This window comes from Sus scrofa, chromosome 3 (assembly GCF_054392235.1).
Source record: "Sus scrofa isolate SSC_HxYL_T2T_F1_AM1 chromosome 3, Sscrofa_HxYL_maternal_Yorkshire_Landrace_v2.0, whole genome shotgun sequence".
NCBI lineage: Eukaryota > Metazoa > Chordata > Mammalia > Artiodactyla > Suidae > Sus > Sus scrofa.
This window is the reverse complement of record NC_139385.1, coordinates 135823585-135850096: the sequence shown is the minus strand read 5'-3', so window position 1 is coordinate 135850096 and position 26512 is coordinate 135823585. Positions and strand designations below refer to the sequence as shown.

Here is a 26512-nt window from a genome sequence, read left to right as displayed (position 1 = left end):
TGTGCCAAAGCTTGTTAGTTTGGTTAGGTCCCATGGGTTTATTTTTGCTTTTATTTCTGTTGCTTTGGGAGACTGACCTGAGAAAACATTTGTAAGGTTGATGGCGGTGAATGTTTTGCCTATGTTCTCTTCCAGGAGTTTGATGGTGTCTTGACTTATGTTTAAGCCTTTCAGCCATTTTGAGTTTATTTTTGTGCATGGTGTGAGGGGGTGTTCTAGTTTCACTGATTTGCATGCTGCTGTCCAGGTTTCCCAGCAATGCTAGCTGAAAAGACTGTCTTTTCCCCATTTTATGGTCTAGCCTCCTTTGTCAACGATTAATTGACCATAGGTATCTGGGTTTATTTCTGGGTTCTCTATTCTGTTCCACTGGTCTGTATGTCTGTTTTGGTGCAAGTACCACACTGTTTTGATGACTGTGGCTTTGTGATATTGCCTGAAGTCTGGGAGAGTTATGCCTCCTGCTTGGTTTTTGTTCTTCAGAATTGCTTTGGCAATTCTGGGTCCTTTGTGGTTCCATATACATTTTTGGATTGTTTGTTCTAGTTCTATGAAAAATGTCATGGGCAATTTGACAGGGATTGCTATGAATCTGTAGTTTGCTTTGGGTAGCATGGCCATTTTTACAATATTAATTTTTCCAACCGAGGAGCATGGAATATCTTTCCATTTCTTTATATCTTCTTTAATTTCCTTGATTACTGTTTTATAGTCCTCAGCATATAAGTCCTTTACCTCCTTGGTTGGGTGTATTCCCAGGTATTTGATTTTCTGGGGTGCATTTTTAAAAGGTATTATGTTTTTGTATTCCTTTTCTAATATTTCATTGTTAGTATACAGAAATGCAACTTATTTCTTAATGTTAATCTTATATCCTGCTACTTTCCTGAATTTGCTGATCAGTGCAAGTAGTTTTTGGGTTCAGTCCTTAGGGTTTTCTATATATAGTATCATGTCATCTGCATACAGTGACAGTTTTAACCTCTTCTCTTCCTATTTGGATGCCTTTTATTTCTTTTGTTTGTCTGACTGCTGAGGCTAGGACTTCCAGTACTATGTTGAATAACAGTGGTAAGAGTGGGCATTCTTGTCTTGTTCCAGATTTTAGTGGGAAATCTTTCAGCTTTTCTCCATTGAGCATTATATTTGCTGTGGGTTTGTCATAAATGGCTTTGATTATGTTGAGAAATGTTCCCTCTATACCCACTTTGGTGAGAGTTTTGATCGTGAATGGATATTGGACTTTGTGAAATGCTTTCTCTGCATCTATTGAGATGATCATGTGGTTTTTTACTTTTCTTTCGTTAATGTGGTATACAACATTGATATTTATTCTATGAATTTACCTCTTGGTCCCACTGACTCCTGCTTAAACTTCCCCTATGAATTTGGCTAGAGTACCTGTTAGCACCCACTATCAGGGATAAAGTCCTGTGAAAATTATATCTTTAAATGAGCCAGAACAAACCCAAGTCATCAAATATAATTTCAACAATGAACCTCAATATTTTCCATTTGAATCCTTTCCTAAATGGCTACAATTTATTAACGTCAGATTAAAGGGCTCCATTCATTTTTCCTATTCAGTAAAGAGACAGTTAATGAATGTTGCTAACTGGGCCCTGCTTCTAATGAGTGATTCTGGAAGTATGCAGCCCTCAGTGTGAAGAGACTCACTAATGCCAGCTGATATTGACATGGTTTTCATCAATGAAGAATATATCTCTTCATACAACTTTCAGCTAATGAGATGGTAATTATGCCATCAAAACAAAATATAAACACTGGGCTTAAGGCTACCTTCTCTAAGTGACCTTATGTGAAATAATGCACGGCTTCTTAGTTTCTTTACTTTCCTTATCATGGCTGCATTGCTGCTGAAAGATTTCCATAGCAAATGAAGAAATAAATGTTGAGGGCTGGTGCTTATTTTAAAAACTCTGGGTAATGAAGAAGGGTAGAGAAAAAAAAAATACTTAGTATTCATATTATTACCACCAGTACTGATAAACACTTTGGTTTAGTCTCTGAACCGGACCTATATTTATCAATATTGATAAACTTTACAAAGTTAATAGAGAAAGTCTCCAAAAAGGTTTAAAACATGAAACAGTTTTGTTGATGCATTATGCATGCACAGGTCTGAAAGCCTGCAGGGCAGGGGGAACCCTAACTTCCCACCGATGGTTAACTTGGAGAGGGATTGCAGAGGATGAAAGAGTGGAGGGAGGAGGCATAAAAAGATGGAAGTAAAAGCATAGCTGATTCAATTTGGTTTTCTTTTCAGAAAATGTATCAGTATTCTTGTATCAAGCTGCTTTAATTTGGCAATTCCAGGCTCTAAAAACTGTCCTAGTGCATTAAGATACTGACTAGATTGTTCCATTTGCTCATCTAATGCATTTCTCTTTTTAAATGTAATTTTCATTGTTATCAATGTGATAGATGTACAATGGGATACAAATTGAACTACAAAGCTGATAATAAGAGCCATAATCTGAGCCACCTCTTTCTTCTAATGATTCCTGTTCCAGGAGAGCAACAGCTTTCAGCGGTTTCAGCTATTTATTCTGGCATTCAGCCCATATTTCTAAACAACATTTATATACATTTTTCTTGCTTATTGGCTTTGGGTATTAGTTAAAGAAAATACTTTTGTAGAAAAATAAGAATTAGCTCTCTGTCTTCTCTTTCTCATATTCTGGTGGATTCTCTTTCTTTTTTCCTTTTTTTTTTTTTTTTTTTGCACCATGGCCCACAACATAACAATGACAATGGTAATACTGAAAATGATTAACTTTTATGTGAATGATTACTTTTAAAGGAGGCATTGAGCTAGATATCCTCATAAAATCTCTGTGAAGAAAGTATTATTTCTTCTGTTTATAGGTGAGCAAATAGGACCAGTGATAATAACTTCCTCTTAGTAATATAGCTAGTGATTTGTAGAATTGAAATACAAATTCTGATTTGTCTAGTCAACAACTGCAGTTCTAAAAACTACGTAGAATGTATTCTCCTTGAAATCTTGTAATTCTGCATCACTTTTTCACTTGACATGCTTTCAATATTCTTTTATATCATTAGAAATATGATATAAAAGGAGTTCCTGTTGTGGCACAGCGGAAATGAATTCGATTAGGCACCATGAGGTTGTGGGTTTAATCCTTGACCTCGCTCAGTGGGTTAAGGATCTGGCGTTGCCGAGAACTATGGTTTAGGTCGCAGACGTAGCTTGGATCCTGCACTGCTGTGGCTGTGATGTAGGCCGGCAGCTATAGCTCTGATTGGACCCCTAACCTGGGAACCTTCATACGCTGTGGGTGCGGCCCTAGAAAAAAACAACAAAAATATCATCTGAAGAATAATGTTTCTGTTCCTAGGTTTTAATATTCAGGGTTTATCAATGGGGGAGAGTAGTAGTTGTAATTCTTTTGTAATTATTCTCTTTTCAAATAAAGCTCAGAAATAGTCCCTCAGCAACAGCACAGCTGGTAGAACAAACCAGGTCCTTTGACTCCTTAGCAGTAGCTTGAGAGGTTTTGATTTGTTTGGCTTCAATTTTATTTAACTGAACCCCTCTCTGTTTCAGATATATAGAAAAGAAAAGATTGCTCTGAAACTGCAAAGCTCTAAGTTCTACATCTTCAGAATATGCCATATTCTGGAAACATTCTGGGAAAAGGAAAAAACAAGCAAACAAACAAGGGGAAACCAAAGAACTAAGAGACCCTGAAATAAATCACATAGCAATAAGGCTTTCCAGGTGAGCATCACGGAGCCCACAAGGTGTTTGTCATCGACGTGGACTTAGACACACCTCACTTATTATAAATACATGACATTACACTTCATTTCTTACCACGTCCCCTCAGAAACAATGACTACTTTTCAAAGTTCTATTTACATTAACATTCGTAGTGAATTTAAATGTATTTTATGAATGTACTGTCTAGTCCTTAATAAGTGCTTAAAAATGATAGTCATTTATTTGCAAAATGAATTTACACATAGTTGATTAATACAACAAAAGATAAAGGGCTTTGATATTAGACCACAGGCACTTTCACGAAAATAACTTTGCATTTAAAATATCTGTTTTCGATGTCCTTCCCTTCACATTTACTTTCAAGGGAGGCTCCTACATTCTATCGCTTGCTTCACTCCACTTGCGTAATTTCATGGAACTAAATTTCATTAAAATTTTGGATGTCTCCTAATTCTTGATTGAGACAAAATATCATCCTTGAACAGATACTATATGACGCCATCTATCTAAGCCAATAGGCAACGCCATCGATCAGGTTTCTGGGGAACTAATAAGGTTTCTCCTTTTCAAGTAAATTTCCTTTTTCTGTTATTGACCTTAGTCTGAATTGATTTTATGGCATGTCATGTGGTACTTCTTACATACCACTGATTTTGATAGCCACATCCAATACACTGACAACCAGCACCTGAAGTTCAGTGAATAATTGGCATCCTGAGGGTAAGTATTAAAATAATTAGAATATTCAAATCTTAAAATATCAGCATTGAGTGGAATCTCATGTACAAACCAACCCACAGATTACGCAACTTAAGACGCACAAGCTTAGAAAAGGAAGGTCATTTTTTTCTAAAGTTAACTATTATATACATGCCAAAACCAATGTCACTGTCAAGAACTGAAATAGTTTGGATTTTACCCCACTTCTAAGTTAATCTTCACATGTAAACTTCAAATCCTTACATAGTGACATAAGACATGAGACTCCTGGTTCAGAAACAAGGGAGCCTGTTACTCATGGCAGGTAGAAGAGCTTTATGCTAACCATGGTTGTCCCCCTCACTCTCTCAAACCCCACTGAGTGATAAAGAGGTAACGCCTAGTAGATTCTGCGTTTACAGTGAGTTTATAATACAGATGAATAACTCTGAAGTTAGATTACCTCAAACATGAAAAAGGGATTATTAATGGACTTGCTCAACCTTAGCTCCAATGGAAGATACCATCTTTGTTAATCTTAACAGGAAGCAAATCTGTCTTCTTACCTATATACATTCAAAGGTATGTATGGCTAGATAGGTAGATAGATTGATACATAGATAGACAGATACATAAACGAGAGATAGAAGAGAGATAGAGAGTGTGGATATGGATATAGATGAGGATATAGGTAGAGAGAGAGAGATTTTATTCTGAACTAATAGCAAAAGTCAGTCTGATAATTAAGATTTATTAGAAGAGGTTTTTTTTAAGCATATTCAATCCACAAGACAGAATCATTTATTTTTTGTTATATTTGCCAAAGACTAAAATTAATCCTAAGGCATTCTTTCCCTGAGTATGTAACATTTTGATGGATACAGCTTAATACATGTGCCTAGGAATCTGACTCTCAACCATATATTGGGCCCAAGGCCTTGTCCCCTGAGGTTAGCAATAGATGCCTAAAGCAGCCTGTATAGTTGCATATTAAATTTTAGCTACCTATTCCTTTCTGTTTCCATTAAATTTACTTTTGTAAGTTCATCTATGCAGTGAAAAGATACTATATTTCAAGATGTTTGAAGCAAAATTTTTTTTACCATAATTTCTGCCAATAGTCCCCAAAGTGAAAGATGCCACTATTTATTTTTATCTTTAGACATACGGATTATATCTTCAGATATAAACCATGGCCCAATTTTCTCTTGCATCTTTCCCTTTGAGTATATTATTGAGTTTCCTGGACAGTTCTCCCTCTTATTTCTATATGTTGAATTTCATTAGTCTTTCAAACTCTATTGCAGATATCTCCTTTTTTTTTTTTTTTTTTGTCTTTTGTCTTTTGTCTTTTTGTTGTTGTTGTTGTTGTTGTTGCTATTTCTTGGGCCGCTCCCGCGGCATATGGAGGTTCCCAGGCTAGGGGTTGAATCGGAGCTGTAGCCACCGGCCTACGCCAGAGCCACAGCAATGCGGGATCCGAGCCACGTCTGCAATTTACACCACAGCTCACGGCAACGCCGGATCGTTAACCCACTGAGCAAGGGCAGGGACCGAACCCGCAACCTCATGGTTCACTAGTCGGATTCGTTAACCACTGCGCCACGACGGGAACTCCGCAGATATCTCCTTTTGAGGAAGATTGCTTAATACCAAATGTAAATATGATATTACCAAACTTTGAAATCAGTTTTGATATAGATCTTATCTTCTCCAACTATCATTAGGTTTTATTAGTAGCAGTACTAATATTACTAAAAATACCATCATGAGAGCACCCATAATTTGAGCCAGGAACTGAGGTATGTGATTTATATGAATTATCCCTAATCCTGGATAATTTTATCTTTCAATGTAAAATTTTTTTATCTTTATTTTACAGTTGAAGTAATTATACCTCTAATAATATTCCAGAATTTATACAAGTAGCGAGTTCTAGAAAGGGAACTGAGATCTACACATTTTTTTAAATCCCCAACCCCATGACACAAATGGAAATGCTACAAAAGCAAAAATTATATAAATATTATTTTACAGGGTGTTAAAAATATAAATGCCTTGTCTAAGTTAGGTCCTTGGGTTATGTTTTTTGCTTCATAAAGTTCACAATAAATATGCAAGTTTGGGGACAATAAAATGTTAAGTTTGGTAATATTACTGTGATTTACTCAACTCAGTGAAAACAGAACACCTGACCCATCCTATCTGCCTATAATTTACTTTGTAATGGGTATGAGCAAAGCTATGACCAAATAATCTGCACAGTTATCTGTCACTGAGGAAAACATGCCTCATATTAGATTACCTTGGGGGATTCCATTTAACGTTCTTACACTGCTTACATTGTTATGTTCCCTAGCAAGTTCATGGAAACTCTGCTGACACCTATGTGGGAACAAAGAAAATTGAACCACACATCACAGACAAACAGCCCAGGGCAGAATCAGTAGCGGAATCTGGAAAACACCTCTAAGGCAAGTTTTTTAAACTGAAGGCCGCCAAAGAACATTAGTCTTGGGGTTAGGTCCTGAAGACAGTACGATTTAAAATATTTAAAATATTATAAATCGAATAACCTTTATGAATGTTCACTATCACTATCACAAAAATACAAATGAAAGTGCGAAATGATTTAAAACTCTTTCTTTAAATATTTTACTCCTTAATATTAAATAGATAATGCTGATTTTTTAATGTTAAGTAAAATAGCAAAGATTTAGATAAATTTCACTATGATACTAAAAATAAAATCTTATTCATTATGTTCAAATATTTAAGTCCTTCCTGCATTCTAAAGTGGGTAAGTAACTATCTTTTCTTTTTCTTTCCAATGTCTATTTATGTGTCTATTATTCTCTCTCTCTCTCCTCATAACCATCTATCTATCACACCACGCATAATTCTTATGTGATCATCTTTAGGAGATTATTATTTTCTATGCTCTGTTTTCACAGTTTGCGCCAACAGCACATTCTTATCTTAAACACAAATGGTTTTGCAAAAGGCTAATTAGACAAAATGAACCTAATGAATGGAAAAATCCTCAATAGTAACTTTTTGATTTTTAAAATTTTCACAAACATTTCTTTACTGATTATCTAACCTTCATATATTCTTATAGAGTGAAATTTCCATTATGCTCATTCTCTCGTTAATTGTGAAAGAAATTATTCAGGGAGGGTTGGATAGGTCATTGAAATCTCTGCAGTAGATCTGCTGACATTCATGATGCTGCAAAGGAGTATCCCTCACCCAGGAGGTAGCTGGTCATTTCCCTTTTGGAACTTTGAGACTTTAACTTACACCCTAAATTAAAGTGTCTCTCTCACATAACTAGCTTTTTTTTTTTTTTTTTTTCTTTCCCCAAAGCTTCCTCTTATCTTCATCCCTGTCAGTTCCAGGCTAAGCAGACAGTATACCAGGCTTGGTTATTCCCAGATACCTGATGTAATATTGAAAGACCAATATTTTGCTTTGTCGGAATTAGTAAGTGTGAGATCAAAGAAAAGACCATGCCCTTGAGGGTGCCTGTGAGATAATATTAAAATTTTATTTTCATAAAATAATAATGTATTATTTATTGAGTTTATCTAAAATGGGAATGTTTAGTGAGATAGAGAAAATACATATTATATGAAATAAATTTGACAAAGTCAGTGCTTTGTTTTGATATTTTTTGATACACTTTAATTTTCAGGATGTTCAAGATTCTGAATTTATTTTATTTTTGAACTGCTTCATCAACTAGAGAATTAGAGCATGACTTAAACATGACCAAGTGACCAATGAGGTGTGACATCAGAGAACAGAGAAGCCACTCTAGAGAAATATGTCAGAGTCACTCATGAAACAAGAGGAAATTCTGAAATACTAGAGAACAATCACAGCAATGCTTATGTATTATGTAAGTATTATGTATGCAAGAGAACAGTTCAGTAGATTTCTGTTCAAGCATTGTCTTAGCTCAGGCTGTTATCACAAATTACCATAAACTGGGTGGCTCAGTAACAACAGAAACTGATTTTTTATAGTTGTTTATGCTGAGAGTCCAAGGTCATGGTCAGCGTGGTCAGGTGCTAGTGAGAGCCCTCTTCTGGACAGAGGGCAGAGAGAGAGAGGGCTGACTTCTGGTATCTTCGCCTGGCAGAAGCTATGTGAGCTAGTTTTCTGGCCTGTTCTTATAAGGGCACTAAACCCCTTCATGACACTTCCACCCTCTTGACTCAATCATTTCCCAAAGGCCCCATTTCCGAATACCATCGCATTAGGGATTAAATTTCAACATAGCCCTTTGAGGGGGATACAGACATCCAATTCATAAACCCTATGTTTTTTTTTTTTTTCTTCTTTGGTGTCATTACACTTACTTATAATGATGAATCTAATCTGCTATATCAAAGTTGGAGATATGAAGTCTTGTTCAGCTTGGTGGATTAGATGGAGAGTCTGAAGCAAGAATTTGAAGGAGTTACCAGTATAATATATAAAGTATTAGAGATGAAATGGTGGAGAATCATTGATTTTTGCAGTGACTGTCTGTCAGAACCCTGCATGCATATGCCCACATATGCAAAGAGATCTCTATAACAAAAGTATGGATGCTGAGTTTTTCCTAGCAAAATGAGCCTCGTACGAAAATTCACAATCTTCTTTTCATTCTATTTGGTGCCAAGGAATGGGATGCCATGTAGAATATCACAGCTCTCTATAAATCATGATTAGAACAATAACAACAGCAGTAGCTACTGTGACCCTATCTAATATAATACAGCAACGTAACAGGAGGTTTCCACAGAAATTTTTCACAACTAGTGCACGAGTCATACCATTTTCTCCATTTTGCAGATGATAAACCTGAAATTGTTCATAAAGGAAAATTAGAGGCCAAGGGCAGGTTTTTATTTTAATTTACAAAGAAGTAGAAGAACAGAAATGCTAAGGGATTTACAGCCATGCCGAGAGCAGCTAGCCGACTCTGGAAAACCCTGCTGACACAATTTAAAATTTTTCTTCAAAATGTGTCTTGGTTATATGATCTTAAAAGATGCTGTCTGGCTTTACAAATTCACTGCACAAAATCGCATCACCCCTTCTATCACTCATAATGCTTTTCATACAACTTTCACTAAATGGCTGTTGAATTAAAACACATCATGAGGTAAGCTGAGTTTCTCTCAGAAGGAAGCTGCAAATTGCCTGCTTTGGGGTCTGGTATGTACATTAAACCTTTTCTCTTAATGTGAGGTTTAAGAATGGGCAGCATTACTCTGGTGCCTGCAATCAGTAATGCTAGTTGAGAAAGACACTACTTTCAGTACAATTGAAAAACTGCTGTATGATTGAAAAAACTTAATACATTGTTTCTATAATGGAAGAGACTGGCATTTCTTTTGGAGAGTACCTGGAAATGTAACTGCAATGAATCTCAAAGTTAGCGGCATGTTGGAGCTCATGGCATGGCTTCTATTAATCTTAGAAATAACAAAAACTAATGCTGAAAGGGAAGGAGTAGTTCATTAAGTTAATAGATCTAGATAAAAAATATAACTTTATGCACTCGCTGGCTTGTGAATGCATTCAAGGAGCATCTATAGAATATGTTCTATATGTGCAAAGTGCTACATCCTCAAGAGACAGAAAGGAAACCACAGAGGCGAATGTAATACAGGACATGGTGAGGTGGGGACACTACAGAGGGATGTCTGGTTTAACAGAGGCAAGTTCAAAGTACTGAGGATACGAATGCATCATGAAGAATCTTGGTCTCTGACTGCATGATTTTAGCTCTGTCCAGTAAGCTCTTTTGTGTGCACTTTGCACCTGGATGTGATTCCTCATAAGTTAGTACATTTATAGAATATAATTCTTAAAAGAAATGAGTTTTACTGGGAATATATTATAGGTCAGGCACTGTAGTAGTACTTTATGTATATTACAATTTTATTGTTATTGAAGATGTCAGTGATAAAAACATTTAAATCATATGCAATATAAAAACATAAGGAAATAAATGTCCATGTAACCAATATGCTTCTTTTAAAACAAACAGTATTACTACAATTGTTAAAATACCTCTGCCCATCCTTAAGTCCACCCCTCACTAGATCCCAAAGAGTACCATTAATCTGAAAATTTAAATAATTTCTTTATTTGTACTTACAGTTTGACTATAAATGCACATAACTTAGCATGAATGTATTTTTGTGTGATTTTTTTTATTATATTTTTATTATTTTCCCCAATATAATTTTTTTTTTCTATTGTACAGCATGGAGACTGAGCTACACATACATGCATGCATTCAATTTTCTCACATTATTTTATGCTCCATCATAAGTGACTAGATATAGTTTCTAGTGCTACACAGCAGGATCTCATGGCTAATCCATTCCAAAGGCAATAGTTTGCATCCATTAACCTCAAGCTTCCAATCCACCTCACACCCTCCCCCTTCCCCCTGGCAACCACAAGTCAATTCTCCAAGTCCATGATTTTCTTTTCTGAGGAATGGTTCATTTGTGCCATAAATTAGATTCCAGATAGAAGTGATAGTATTTGTCTGTCTCCTTCTGACTTACTTCACTCGGTAGGAGAGGCTCTAGTTTTATCCATGTTGCTGCAAATGGCATTATTTTGTTCTTTTTTATGGCTGAATAGTATTCCATTGTGTATATTTATACCACATCTTCCTAATCCAATCATTTGTTGATGAACATTTGGGTTGTTTCCATATCTTGGCTATTGTGAATAGTGCTGCAGTGTGTGAATTTTTTAATGTTTTTGAAATTTAGAGTAAAAAGAGAGCTAATGTATCTACCCTTCTGCAATTTCTTTTTGTTTTCAACTTTATGTTTGTGAGTTTCATCCACCTTGACTGGAATACATCTGGGTCATTCTTTTTAACACTATAGTCCAAAAAAAAATTCCATACATCATGGCAAAAGTGAATCAAAATGCTTATATACATTCTCCTTTCCATGGACATTAGGCTAAAATATCACCCATCCCAAAAATCTCCTCAGAGCATTACTGAAAATTTCTACGGAGTTACATATACAAGTGGTACCTAAGAATATGTTCTCCATCAAAATGCTGGACCTCAGGGAAATTTACACGTTTATACTTATGTAAATATTTAATACTTTAACAGAAATATTCAAAGCTGCGCTTATTTATCAAGAATAAATACTATATAAATAAACAGTAAATACTATATAAATAAATAACTAGATTTATGCTGATATATTTATAAAGTAATTTAACACTAACTTAAAATTAGGATAAAACTTAGGATGTAAGTAAGGTTATGAGTTAAATTAAGATTACAGTAAATAAAATTAGGAGAGGCTAACAGCTATGACAAAACAGAACCCAAACATATGCTTTCCAATGGCTCCAACACTAAATGGAGTGTTTCCTTCTCACTCACATATGCAGCCTGAGGGGCGTCCAGGCCAGTGGAGCAGCACAAGAGAGTCTACATGGCACTGGCTGAGGATAACTCTGTGCTCACTCCCTCTAGAAGCCCTTACTGAACCTCCGTGATCTTGTTTCTGAAGTGAGTAAAGGGTTCCATCCTTCCGTTCCCATAGAGTTTTGTGATCTCCCTCATGTATTCACTTGACAAAGACTTGCAGCTTTCTATTTATTAGAGGGAAGAGTCTGTGGGGTCTTCAGGTAATATATAAAGCCCAGATACCCCAAACACTTGTCTGTCATTAAATTATGCCTAGGGCTTCCCGTCGTGGCTCAGTGGTTAATAAACCCGACTAGTATCCATGAGATTTGCAGTCAATTGTGCAAACTCTAAAGAGAGAACACCTATAATGGCATTACTACCTTGGACAAATTAATTGTTCTAGGTATCTTGTTAATTGTGTGTGTTCTCCACCGTAAACTGTTTATATGAAGAGTAAGAGTTTTCGGTGAATTGTTGTGATAAATGATTTAATTCATTTAGTGGCTTAGAAATTGCCCCACATATGGGTTAACAGTTAATAAATCTTAGTAAATTATATTATCTAAAATATGTAGCCTAACAGTAGGGTATGAAAACTTTCAACTTCATGTAGGTTATACAAGGTTAAAAAGATCATGCCATGTCAGTTATTAAACACAGAAACATTAGCTAGAAGAAAAAATATATAAATAGCATTATCATTAATACATATATTTGATCTTGTTTGAAAAGGACAAATGCATATCAAAGGAAGAAGGGAAAACCGCTTTTCTGGTTTCACAGCCAAAGAGAGATACGTGCTTTTACAATTTCCCTTCTGCCTTTGGGAATGTTTTTTGGCTCTCCCCATCCATTGTCCCCTCCCTGACATCTCCCTCATCTTAAATTTCACATTATGGTGGCTACTGTCTGACTCTCCAAGGAAAGAACAAATTGCCGTTTGTTTATTTCCTCCATCAATCAGGCAGAGCAATAGGCTATTTCTTCAAACCCAAGAAATGTGTCCAGCTCAATTCAAGCCCCAGTGGTTGGAAAGTGTCCAAAGTTAGAATAAAGGATGTGAGATCTGAAGACCCGAGTTCATAAAAAAGTATGTGTGCCCACTTGAAAATTTTAATTGTGCTCTTTCTGACTCCTGGCAAAAGTGAATAGTTTTTTTGTGGAACAGTGAAAAATCCATCGGAATGAAGATTAAAGGTCTTCATGTTATTGCTGTTTCGAGAACAGACTGTCCCCTTCATTTCTTTCATTTACTCAGATTCAGGACAGTATAAAAAAATCTTCAGCATAACGTTTAAAGCCTTCTAAGTGTGTTGTTCAACTCCTTCCACCTCCATAGTTCATCCTCATACCCTCACCTGTCACCACTGCTCATTTCCTGGTCCGAATAAATCCCCTGCAATGTCTCTGGATATTTTTTCAAAACAATTTTTTTCCTAGGTGGAGTTATTTTACCTGTACTCTTTGTCAACCTTCCTAACTTCTAGGCATTATTTAATATGTAGCAGAGATGCCATAGCTCTCCTTGCATTTGGATTGTTCACCTTCTTTGTGTCTTTGCTATACCTAGTTTATGTCAAATAATATTACGGTGCTTTGTGTATCATTATTCATTGCTTGTATATATCCCATCACCTACCCACCCCCAGCCACATGCAGGTAACGTGGACCACATTTTACTCATTTTAATGCCTAGTTTATATCATGGTGGATAAAAAGGCTAAACAATTTTTGTTGAATGAATGGATTGAGACGTAAAACTCAGTTCCCCATCAGTAAAGTGGGGAAGCGGGACTGTGAAATTCACTTCATCTGTAAAAATAATCTATGCATCAGACATTGCAGATATACATAGCAGATGTCAACACACAATAAAAAATTATTTATTTCTTAAGTAAGACAAAATTGGACCATAAAATGGGTCATCTGGTAAACAGAGGTTTTATTTTGGCAGAAACGAAGGTGTAGTAACCCAAGTCACTCTTCAATGCCCTGCTTCCCTTGTACCCAATGAGCAGTTGATTTAGAAAATCATTCTGTACTCAAGTTATTCACATTCGATTCCACCTAATCATTTCTCATCACCATCAGCAAGTACTCAACCCACACCATGACCACTTCTTGCCTCAATTACATTAACTACTTTAAGCGGTCATCTTACTTTCCGGTTATCATGTTCTCTTAATCAGTTTTCCATACGGCAGATAAATAGTTATCTTTTAAAAACAGATCATGTCACTTCTCTGATTAAATTCCTCCAACGATTTACTGTCAAACTCAGAACTCAGTCTAAACTCTACCGCAGCCCACCTGACCTGACACGAATCAGGCTCTGCTTTACTCTTTAAACCCATTATCTATCACTTGCTTCCTTGCTCATTATTTTGCTTTGACCACTCTGGCTCCACTGCCCTTCCTCACACACAGCTCAATCTCAGAGCCTTTGTACTGACTCTTCCTAGAATGCTTTTCTGCAAGTTTTTGCACTACTGAGCCCTTTTTATCTTTCAGATTTATATCCAAAGCTTTCCTTCTTAGAGAACTTTCCTGGTTACCTTGTCTAAAATATCTTTTAATACATATATTTTCCCCTAGAACTTAAAAGTTGTTAATGGCATATTTCATTTATTTATATTCTATCCTCTTATTAGAATATCATGTCTTGTGTGGCAGGGGTTGATTTGTGTTTGTGTTTTGTGTTTTCCTCGATTCTTGTTTGTGTTTTCCTAGGTTCTTACACAAGTGTCTGGCACATGGTAGGTATTAAATATTTATCAAATGAACAAATACTGTGTATCATACTTTATAAAATATTTATATTATAAATAACTTCATAGCTTAGTAAATAATTCCAAATGCATTTATGTTGAGTGGCTTACTAAGGATTAAAATCAGGCATCTCTTATCTAAGGTGCGTTCTTTTTGTTAAGAATATAATTCTACTTAAAATGTGAATAAACATTATGATAATAGCGAGTATTCATTGATCGTAAGTATAACAAATACTACATTTCAGGGACATCATTTCAATCTATACTCAAAATGATTATTTATATCAGGTACACTTTTCTCCATGTTCCAGAAACAGTAACTGAAGCTGAGTAAAGTTATATTACTTGTCAGAGGTCACCCAAATGAAGGTGGGCCCACTAATTAAAATTTAGATCTATTTGACTCCAAACCTATGCTGCTTATACCAACTATCTTTTCAGATTAGAGTCCTAATCTCACTTATCTATACTAGTAATCAATAATTTACATCTACTTACAAACTTTGACTTTATTTTTTATTTTAACTTAATACTCATTCTTTCCTATGTTTAATTGGTCTAAGTCTGACACAAACTTTAGTGGATTAGTTTTAAAATTAATTCAAACTAACTTTAAATTAAGAAGGATCTGTATTTGAAGATCTGTATTTGAAGGCTCTGTATTTAATACCTTCATTTCCCATAAATGCTCATGACAGTCAGACCTCACCTCTGAACAACATCGGTTGTGGCTCCTGTGAATGCTTTTGCAAATCCTATGGCTGTTATGGTCTGTACACTCTGCTAGAAGGAGATCATTTGTGTAGGCTCCAACAATTTGCAAGACAGGGACTTGCATAAAACAGATTTCCAGATATCCCTCAACAGAGTGTCCCACTGTTGGGACAGAATGGCATTTGGCTGCACTAAAGAAAATGCAGCCTAATAAAATGCATATACATGTGCCTACCTTCTCTGAGGCACTATGCCAGGCATTGCAGTCAAAACAGAACAGAACTGCCTCGCCCATGAAGAAGTTATAACACTAGTAGATGGAAAGGGCTATTTATTTATTTATTTATTTTTGAAGCTAAGATTTCGTTTTCTTTTCTTTTTTTTTTTTTGGTGTATTTTTTTTTTCATTACTCAAATAAATTTATCACATCTGTAGTTGTATAATGATCATAACAATCTGATTTCACAGGATTTCCATCCCACAGCCCAGGCCCCCCACCCCCTAAACTGTCTCCTCCGGAGACCATAAGTTTTTCAATGTCTGTGAGTCAGCATCTGTTCTGCAAAGAAGTTCCGTCTGTCCTTTTTTCAGATTCCATATGTCAGTGAAAGCATTTGATGTTGGTGTCTCATTGTATGGCTGACTTCACTTAGCATGATAGTTTCTAGGTCCATCCATGTTGCAAAAATGCTGGTATTTCGTTCTTTTTAGTGGCTGAGTAATATTCCATTGTGAATATGTACCAACCCTTCTTGTTCCACTCCTCTGTCTATGGACATTTAGGTTGTTTCCATGTCTTGGCTATTGTAAATAGTGCTGCAATGAACACTGGAGTACACGTGTCTTTGCGAGTCGTGGTTTTCTCTGGATAGATGCCCAGGAGTGGGATTGCTGGATCAAATGGTAATTCTGTGTTTAGTTTTCTGAGGAATCTCCATACTACTTTCCACAGTGGTTGCACCAATTCACAATCCCACCAACAGTGTACTAGGGTTCCTTTTTCTCCACACCCTCTCCAGCACTTATTGTTTTTAGACTTTTTGATGATGGCCATTCTGGCTGGTGTAAGGTGGTACCTCATCGTGGTTTTGATTTGCATCTCTCTAATAATGAGTGACGTTGAACACCTTTTCATGTGTTTCTTGGCCATCTTTATGTCTTCTTTGGAGAACTGTCTGTTTAGATCTTCTGCCCATTTTTTGATAGGCTTGTTTGTTTTTTTGGCATGAAGCTGCAGAAGTTGTTTATAAATTTTGGAGATTAATCGGAAAGAGCTATTTAAAGTAGTGGCAAAATTCCTTTGTTTTCTGAAGAAGAGGCTAATCCAGCTTAGGGAAATCATGCTCTGTTGGATAAACCTACTTGCTATAATAGGCTGACTCCTCGTTTTCACTGGATTTCTACTCAAGAGAAGGGTTTGCGTCAACATGCTTAGTAATCTTCATGGCCACAGCAATCTTACCTGTGGGCAGATTTGCTATTTGCTTACAAAGTAAGAATGCCCAGCTGCCGTCTATTACTTGCTTTCCAATGACTCTCACTTATTTGAGACAGACTACCCTTGTCAAATATGTTTGCTATTATTGCAGTCAAATTGTGAGGAAAAAACAATAGTAATTCAATTTGGAAGACATGTACTTACATGAAAGATTAGTGCACTCTCTTTCTCTTATGTCTGTGTGTGTGTGTGTGTGTGTGTGTGTGTGTGTGTGTGTGTGTGTGTGTGTGTGTGTATTAACCCATAGCTTTCATCTTGTAACGACAGAAAAAATACTTAGGGATATATAAAACATCACACATTAGATGAAACTTCAGCAAAATATTGTGAACAAGTCAGTTTACTATTTTATTTTTATTTTATTTAATTTATTTTTCTATAGCCGGCACTGAAATATTGACAGCAATATTCAGGAAGTGTGACCCAGCATGGGACCTGTTTTATGACACTGGGCTTAAATATTTTGTTAGAGGTAATGTAAAGGCAATGAAAGAGCTAAAATCGACTTAACCCACCTTGGCATGAGTACAGGTTACCATACAAAGAGCATGTGTATGCACACATGTACAGACTGCATGCCTGCTGAAATTTAAATACTAAAAGTCGACATTGTGTTTCACTCAAAGCTCAACTCTACCCTCTCCACACAGAGACACTTCAGTGTATTTCCCCTCAGTTATCCTCGGCTTTCAAATATCAAATCCTGGGTAAAAATTGCCTTCTCAATCCTTAACTTATGCATTTAGCCCCAAAACACAAATATTTTAAAAGCCATGGAAAACAAAAGCACATCTCAATTATTGTCAGTTATTCTCCAAGAGAAGAGAAAAAGGATTAACAGAAAGAACACAACAGTTATCTTCATGAATTACCCAGCCACACTTGAATCTAGTCAGACTTGAGCCCAATTTTTTTTTTGTTAAAATTTATTATTTAACTTTACTTTTGATTTCTTTTTTGATTTTCACTTTCTTGTTTGTAGTTTTCCAAATATTTGGGGATTTTAAATATTTTTGTTCTTGATTTCTAATTTAAGTACTTTGTGATTCTAAAACTTTGTGCATTTTCAATTTTTTGAGAGTCCTTTTATGCCCTAGCATATGGCCCATATTGATGATTACTTCACTTTGAGTTGAAAATAAAATTTATTCTGCTGTTAGCCATAGAGTGTTCTATGGATTTCAATTAGGCAAAATTTGTTAATAGTGCTTTTCAAGTCATATATATTTATGAATTTTCTTTCTATATATTATATCAGTTACTGAGGGGTACTGTTGATATATATACATATCTCAAGTTTTTATTTTTAATATAATTATATACATTCCCACTGCCTTCTGTGTTGCCTTTCATCCTTGCATTCAAAGCTGCTCTTATTCAAAATATTGAGACAGCACATTTCCAAACTTCTCCTGGAATGAGTGGCCCCTGCCTATAGGTTTAAGATTCTGCTTTCTCCAGTCTCACAAGTGAAGTAAAATCATCCACTGATCTTAGAGTTTTCAAAATTCTCTGGAAATACTTTGTTGTTGCCATCTCTTATCTCATTCTCTCCTTTTATTTTGAGGTTATGCTTTTTTAAAAAAAAATTTATTGTCCTTTTAGGATGGATTCTGGAGAGGCAACTGAATACATCTTTGTGTCCATCACGTTTAACTGAAACCAGCATTAGTCACCACAGTGAAAATTGTGAAACAAATATTAATGTTTAATAATAGGAATTAGCTCAGTAGTTTATAGTAATTCTGCTTATTGGAACTACATGCCATAATTAAAATCATTTTTATAAAGGTTACATCCTTATATGGAAAAAGCTTGTGGTGAAGTACAGAATAATTTTACAGTCAATGTGATTGCAGTAGTGTCTTTAAAACATCCTATAATGGGAAAGCAGTAGAATTAACTGGTACTCTCCAACACGTTAGTAGTGTGCAGAAGTGATAAAACTATAAATTATTTGTAATCATCTTTCATCATGTCTGTGTCCTCTGTGTTTATTTCAATTACTGGATAATATATTGATAATGAAAAAGAAATTGGACAGTAAAATACATGCATAGAAAAAGGCCTTATTCACATCATAAACGCTTCATTGCCAAGTCTTTTGTTAAAATCAACAGTGCCCCTTCCATACCTACCCAGCCAATTGTTTCTACCAGCTGGACATATTGGCAATTCACCAAGAGAATGGAGATCACATCTAGTTTCCATAATTATGGAAATTGTTTAGCAGCTGTTATTTCCTTTCTATTTAACCTCTCTATAGGAATATGTATTTTGTAAAAGGATTTGAGAATGACAATTAGTTTGTCTTTGTACCATCAGTGTAGATAATATAGACAGGGAGCATAGCTTGCCCTTACCCAGCTACCTAACTATAGAAAAACAAGGTATCTTTTCTCAATAGAAACATTTTATCTGTTGAGTGAAAGTTTGGCTTCACCATAGCTATTAAAAAATACTGTACTCATTTTGTATACAATAACAGAGAAAACTATCTGAAATTATTTATACCAATTGTTTTCAAACTTTCCTAGTGAATGGTGCCTTTAACATTTTAGTACTTTTTTTTTTTCGTGGCACATCTTAAAGAAGTACCTAAAAGTTTCATTTATTTATTAAAAAGTTTCAAAAAGTTAATGAGTATTTGCATCCCAATAGCTAGAGCTTTGAAAAAATAATTTATGGTAAATGAAAAATTGTTTCATTCTTGAATAATCATGATTACTGATATTAAATGTGTCTTTTCGGCTCCATATCACCTTTCAAACCTTGAGATCAGGTTGGACGCCACCATGTTCATTTCCTATTCCACACTGATTCTCTTGCTTTACATTTGTACTTATTTTTTATTCTAGAAATCAGTGAACCCAGCTGCACAAAAATAGGACATTACTGAAAGATAGGCAATGGGATCCAACACTGAAACTGTGAAATATCTCAAGCTAGTGTATGTATAGTTCCTAACAGGCACTGAGTATATCTCCCTGTGTCTCAAAAGACTTACATTGTCCCTCAGTGGTCCTCTGGACTGCCTCTACACATGGTTTTAGAATTTTGGATTTACAGATATAACTCGAAATATTTAGAAAGTTAATATATATTCTACCTTTGAAGATACGTCTGGATTTAAAGAAATTAGAAGATTCCTCCAGAGAAGTATTTGTAAGTCCCCAAGCTAAAAGAAGTCCTAAATGTATCTAATTCAATTAATCTGCTTCACAGATGAAGACATTAAAATAAGTAGAGGAGTTCCCGTCATGGCGCAGTGGTTAACAAATCCGACTGGGAACCATGAGGTTGCGGGTTCGGTCCCTGCCCTTGCTCAGTGGGTTGACGATCCAGCGTTGCCGTGAGCTGTGGTGTAGGTTGCAGACGTGGCTCAGATCCCGCGTTGCTGTGGTTCTGGCGTAGGCCGGTGGCGACAGCTCCGATTGGAGCCCTAGCCTGGGAACCTCCATATGCCACAGAAGCGGCCCAAAGAAATAGCAAAAAGACCAAAAAAAATGAAATAAAATAAAATAAAATAAGTAGATTGTAATGCTTGCCAAAGAACACAGAGATAATTAATAGCATACCACTATAATATTACTTTTGACGTTTTATCAACAATGTTGTGTTGACTTAACAACCTTGATCCCTGAAAAAGAGGAATCATGTCTTTAGCTTTCATCTCCCAGTCTTGGCACAAAGGGATTTTATGTGCTCAAAAAATGTCCCCCTAACTTATTTAAGATAGACATTCATAGTAATTCTAATTTTTTTTTCATATCATGATAGCTTTGAAAAATGAATTCTTACAGTCACATGACACAAAATTCATTTTGCTCACTCACTTTATAGAAAAGACAGTAGTCCTCTTACTTCTTGATGCCAAATCTTTAAAACTATCCACACTTCATTAGAATAGCTTTCTTTCAAAGCATCAGCTCTAATCTATATCTGCCTTAATATCACTAATTTTCATCTTATCTAACCACCTAAATTTTTTACTATTTCAAATACTCTCAACTATTTTTATGGCACTCACACATAAAAAAAGTCTAAGAAAAACCAAGGAATTGGTTATAAAAACAATTGATTATTAACTAACTCAGGAAGAATACAGAACTGTATGCATTATTTTATTTATATGCTACTTTATTCAGCCTACCAATTTAATTAAAATTTTCTTAAGTTCCATATGCTGCTGTAGCTTACAGGAATTCAATACAGTGTAAAATGCTTACAGTTGGTAGTTCAAAATCTAGTAAAACACAGAGAAACATCAACAACTAGCTCAGATAAAATGTGATGAATACTATAGCAGAGCAATCCTAACACCAAAGACAAAGAGCAGTTTATTGTATCCATAAAGTTCAAAGAAGAATTCAGACAGGACGGGACAGCTGAACCAAGGGAGAAGTTCTGGCCAGGATGACAGAGAAGCATGAGCCCAATGAATCACAGACATGTAGGAAATTTCTGGGAGAGAACACAAAGGTGGGTGGGTTGCAGTTTGGAAAAATGGAAAGACAAAGATGGACTATTACTCTGGAAAGGTATGATTGAGGAAGCTGGGTTGCAGAGAGATTCGTAGCTCATGCTACCTGGGAAGGACTCGTCACTGGAACTCAGACCCCTATAATGTACTCACTTTTGATAAACAGCATGTTTCCGCCACAACAAACATTCAGCTATGGTTCTAATTTATGTCTTCAGAATATGTCACAGGCGCCAGCATCATCTGTTTGAGCTCTAATCATCATCTCATCTTGGAGTCTTGCTTATTTTCTCATATCTTTTATTTCCCCATCATTAAGTGTGGATAATACAAATTTTGAGGGGTTTTGGTAAAAACCCAAGGAGACAATGCATTTACATTGCCTAATGCAATGTCTAGCGCACAAAAGTGGGTAAAATAGAAAGAAGAGAAAAGAAAAAGTTAGATACTCATCTTACTCAAAATTCATTAAACTGGAGTCTGTAATTCCCATTGTGGCTCAGCAGAAATGAAACCAACTAATATCCATGAGGATGTAGGTTCAATCCATGGCCCTGCTCAGTGGGTTAAGGATCCAACATTGCTGTGAGCTGTGGTGTAGGTTGCAGATGAAGCTTGTCTCTGGCAGTGCTGCGGCTGTGGTATAGGCTGGCAGATGTAGCTCGGATTCACCCCCTAGCCTGGAATCTCCCATATGCCAAATGGGTGGCTCTAAAAAAAAAAAAAATCATTAAACTGCATCACTTAACATTGCCTTACTGTTTTAATTTGCTTTTGGCCTTTTCCTTAAGGTGAGCAAAAGCCAATAACCAAAAGTGACGATTAACATAGCTGAGAGAAGACAACAAAATTAAAGTTGATATGGTTATAGTGTGCCTTTGGTGGGGACTGCAGAAACCTGGACAGCTCATGCCCTATTTAAAGAACATCCAATGTTAAGTTCAAATTCAGCTGGAAAGATGTCATGTTGAAATGTAGGCCAACTTTGTCAGATCTTCGAGTTTTTCAAAAGGAAGCTATAAAACTGGATTTTTAAATGCACAATCTTCAAATTCTCAAGTCCTTCCTTTCAGCATTAATCATGTACCTCGTGTACTCCCTATAGCAACAAGACTTCAATTTCATGACTATTCTGGACCAGTGATAGAGGAGTGTTTGGTTTTTATGCCAAGCTATAGAAACTTTTCATAATTTCAAGGGTCTTTATGCTGCTGTATTCACACAAATGACCTGCCCTCTAATACTCCTGCCAGGGAGCTAAAACGACCTTGGGAAAATGCACATCACTCATATATCTCATTTGTGGGTATCTGAAGGGAACAGGGCTGGGATGAACTACGTTAGCTTCCCTGAGTTGTCTTAGTTCTTCCAGACAGTGAAAACAGAGTAGATTCTGGGGAAAACAACCACTTGGCATACAAATCAGTTTCTGGGATAACAAATAAGGTGAAAGACTTGGCTCCCTTTTCAGAATTACAAACTTTCTGAGCTCCAGGAATTGGGTGACCTGATTGGCCTGGACCACAGCTAGAGGATGCAATAACAATGTGAAGGAGAAAGGAAGGAAGGTTTCCCAAGAGGCAGATTCCTATAGAGAATACCCCTGAAGCACTTAGGGAAATAAATAGATTCTGCACCTGGGACAATGCAGCTGCATCCCAAGCCTGGCACATGGCTCAAATCACCTTGGGCTGAGACTGGACATCTGCCATCACTTGCCCTCTTATACTCACTACCCACTTGCCTTTGATCATCTTTCTCCTACTTCTCTTCCTCCCCCACTTATTTTCTTGTTAAATGGAATAAAAATGTCATCCAGTAGGGTCTTTAGACAAAGGCATTTGTTAAAAACTATCAAGAATTAAGACAGAAGGCAATTATGGCGTCTTATTTTTAACACTGTTTAATGACCACTTAGGTCTCTATATTTGCTTTACTGTTCCTCTTTATTGCCCGAGGCTGCTCAGACAGCAGAGTGGGAAGAGCATTGATTTGGAGACCTAGGTTGAATCATTCCAACAAGGACACATGAGGAAACTAACTTCTCTGAAAGTTGGGCTTTTCAACTCTGAAATTGTCTTAAGTCTCTTGTCATTGAATTTCACCGAAGGTTAATGTGATTTAGATAAAATCACTACTATTCTTCCCCTCTCTGAAATTGATTTGAATTAGCATGTGTGCACACACACAATTCATAAAAAATAAGAATAAACAAATCTATTCTATGTAAAACTAAGCAAGAGTTTATGGTCTGGATGACAGAAATCTAACAATGATGTTAAAGTCCATTTGAATCTGCACAGCTATTACAGTTGTTAAATTCTGCTCTGACTAGCCTAAGATACAAGATAAAAAGGAGGCTATATAATCCTATTTAAAAATAAAGTCCAGTGGGATCACATCATATCTATCATTACCATTTGTCTAATCGGCATTACTTACCCACTGAAGAACTGCACGTTGACTAAAATATGTGGGTTACCTCAGGTCCTGACTACATTAAATTATTCATTTTCTCACCAGAATTGTGAGAAACTAACTGGTAAACTACAAGTGAGAAATGTTATTTTGTGGAGGAAGGGAACAGAGAATGATAAAAAAATGCTTGAAATATTCTTCAGTCTTTGATGTTCAATTGGTGCCTACAACTTTGCAATTTGTCATTTGATATGTAGACAAAAACTTTAGTGATCACTACTCTTGACGCTTTTTGTTTTGTTTTTGGCCACGCCGACAGCATGAGGAAGTTCTTGGGCCAGGTATTAAGCTCAAGCCACCACAGTGACAACACCAAATTCTTAACCTTCTAAGCCCCAGGGAATTCCAACTATTAACTTTTTGACTTAAAGATTTGTCTTTTAATGTGTGAAAGTGCAATGACAACCAACTACTGAATCTGAGAACTAGAATTTCCTAGAATATATTACTCTGAATTGGGATTTACTTTCCTAAACAGCGTTTCATTAAACTTGTACTTGAAAATGTTAATGAAATGGAGTTGTGCAAAATATTTAAAGTAAAATATAACCTGATTATGGAGGCATTCATTTGTGTGGTTTATTAGACCTGTACCTAGTACTGCATATCTTCCTGGAAAGCACAGACCTGGTACAAAACCACTACAGAGGACAGGAAGGAAGTAGCAACTGCAATTATTCTTCTTTTACAGATTCAGTAAAAGGGGGAAAACATATACACACAGAAAGGACTTCCATTCTTTGTACTGAGGGTCTTTTAAACAGAGTTAGTCCTGATGATCTGGATGAAAAATAAAACCCTTCAAAAGGATAGTTATTCAACAGGAGGAGAGCTCAGATATTCACAAGATACAGCACAAATGAACATTTCCACAGAAAAGAAAATCAGGGACTTGGAGAATAGATTTGTGGCGGCCCCCGGGGGAGAGGGAGGGAGTGGGAGGGATTGGGAGCTTGGGGTTAATGGATGCAAACTATTGCTCTTGGAAGAGATTTACAATGAGATCCTACTGAGTAGCATTGAGAACTATGTCTAGATACTTATATCGCAACAGAACAAAGGGTGGAAAAAAATGTATACATGTAAGTGCAACTTGGCCCCCATGCTGTACAGCGGAAAAATAAATACATAAATTAAAAAAATAAAAAAATAAACAGCAGCAAGCAAGGATTCTCTCGCACCAACAGGATATGATTCAGCAGTTTCTGAGGGTTTCCTCCAATGTCACCTAATCATGAAAACCCATTTCAGTAAAGTGAAATTAAAAACTACTGAATAGCATAACCTTGAATTTGATTCCAAGACATTGTTAAAGCTGTAATGTTTGACTTTAAAACTTACTGCTTCAATTTTGCAAAGTAGTTTGCTTTTAGAGGATAAATGCAAAGAAATTGTGCCTTTTTCCACAGAAAAAGTTTGTTTTGCCACATATGAATTAATATCTATGTATTAAACACCTACGTTTGCCACATAAACATATATCTATGTAAAAAAACAAGCAAACAAACAAATTTTCAAGGAAAATAGTGCAAACACTACAATCTCTTTGCTTCCCAAAGAAAGATTGGAGAGTGGGAGCTCTGTTTTCTCGCTGTTGAATTTCCACGCCTCATTCAGAGACTTTTTCTTTTTCTTTTAATTTTTATTTTTTTATTGTTACTTCCCCAATACATTTTTTCCCTACTGTACAGCATAGTGACCTGACCCAGTTACACATACATGTATACATTCTTTTCTCTCACATTATCATGCTCCATCATAAGTGACTAGACATAGTTCTTAGTGCTTAACAGCACCTCACACCAGTCAGAATGGCCATCATTAATAAGTCCAGAAATAACAAGTGCCGGAGGGGGTGTGGAGAAAAGGGAACCCTCCTGTACTGTTGGTGGGAATGTAAACTAGTGCAACCACTATGGAGAACAGTATGGAGGTACCTTAGAAATCTATACATAGAACTACCATATGACCCAGCAATCCCGCTCTTGGGGATATATCTAGACAAAACTTTCCTTTAAAGAGACACATGCACCTGCATGTTCACTGCAGCACTATTCACAATAGCCAAGACATGGAAACAACCCAAATGTCCATCGACAGATGATTGGATTAGGAAGATGCAGTGTATATATACACAGACTTTTTCAATCATGATTCCCTGTATAGAAAGTTTCCATCACAATGACTAGGTGGAATCTTTACCTTCTTCAATATTCCATAGATATTCCTAATGATTATTCCAAACAGCTTCTTTACACATTTCATCATGACTCTCCATGGGCTCAGCTTAGCCCTGGAAAGGTAAATCTCTTGCACACAGAGGCTGGATCCACCCTATACCAGAAGTGTGCCTTGTGCAAAACAGGTGCAGCGGTAATCAGCGGAGTCATACTTGGCCTGAAGAGAAACCTGAGAGGATCCTCCATTCAACCTACTGTCAAAAAAGGAGCTCTCTCTTTAAGAACGATGGGAGCAAGCTTTCTCTAATGCTAATGACACCTCTGTCTCTACACAGCCTGCACTGGCATGACCAACGCCAGGTATGGGAAAGACTTAACCACCTGCAAAACACATGTGCTTCACATCTCCTCCCTGTGTAAAAATGACATTCAAGCACCTATTTTTCCTGATTAAGAAGCA

General features: G+C 36.3%; 1 long non-coding RNA gene across 5 annotated transcripts in view; it reads right to left on the bottom strand.

Annotated features, from left to right (window-relative positions):
* LOC146404954 (uncharacterized) overlaps positions 1 to 26512 on the bottom strand; it is a 621252-nt gene that overhangs the window by 373254 nt on the left and 221486 nt on the right. The window lies entirely within an intron of this gene.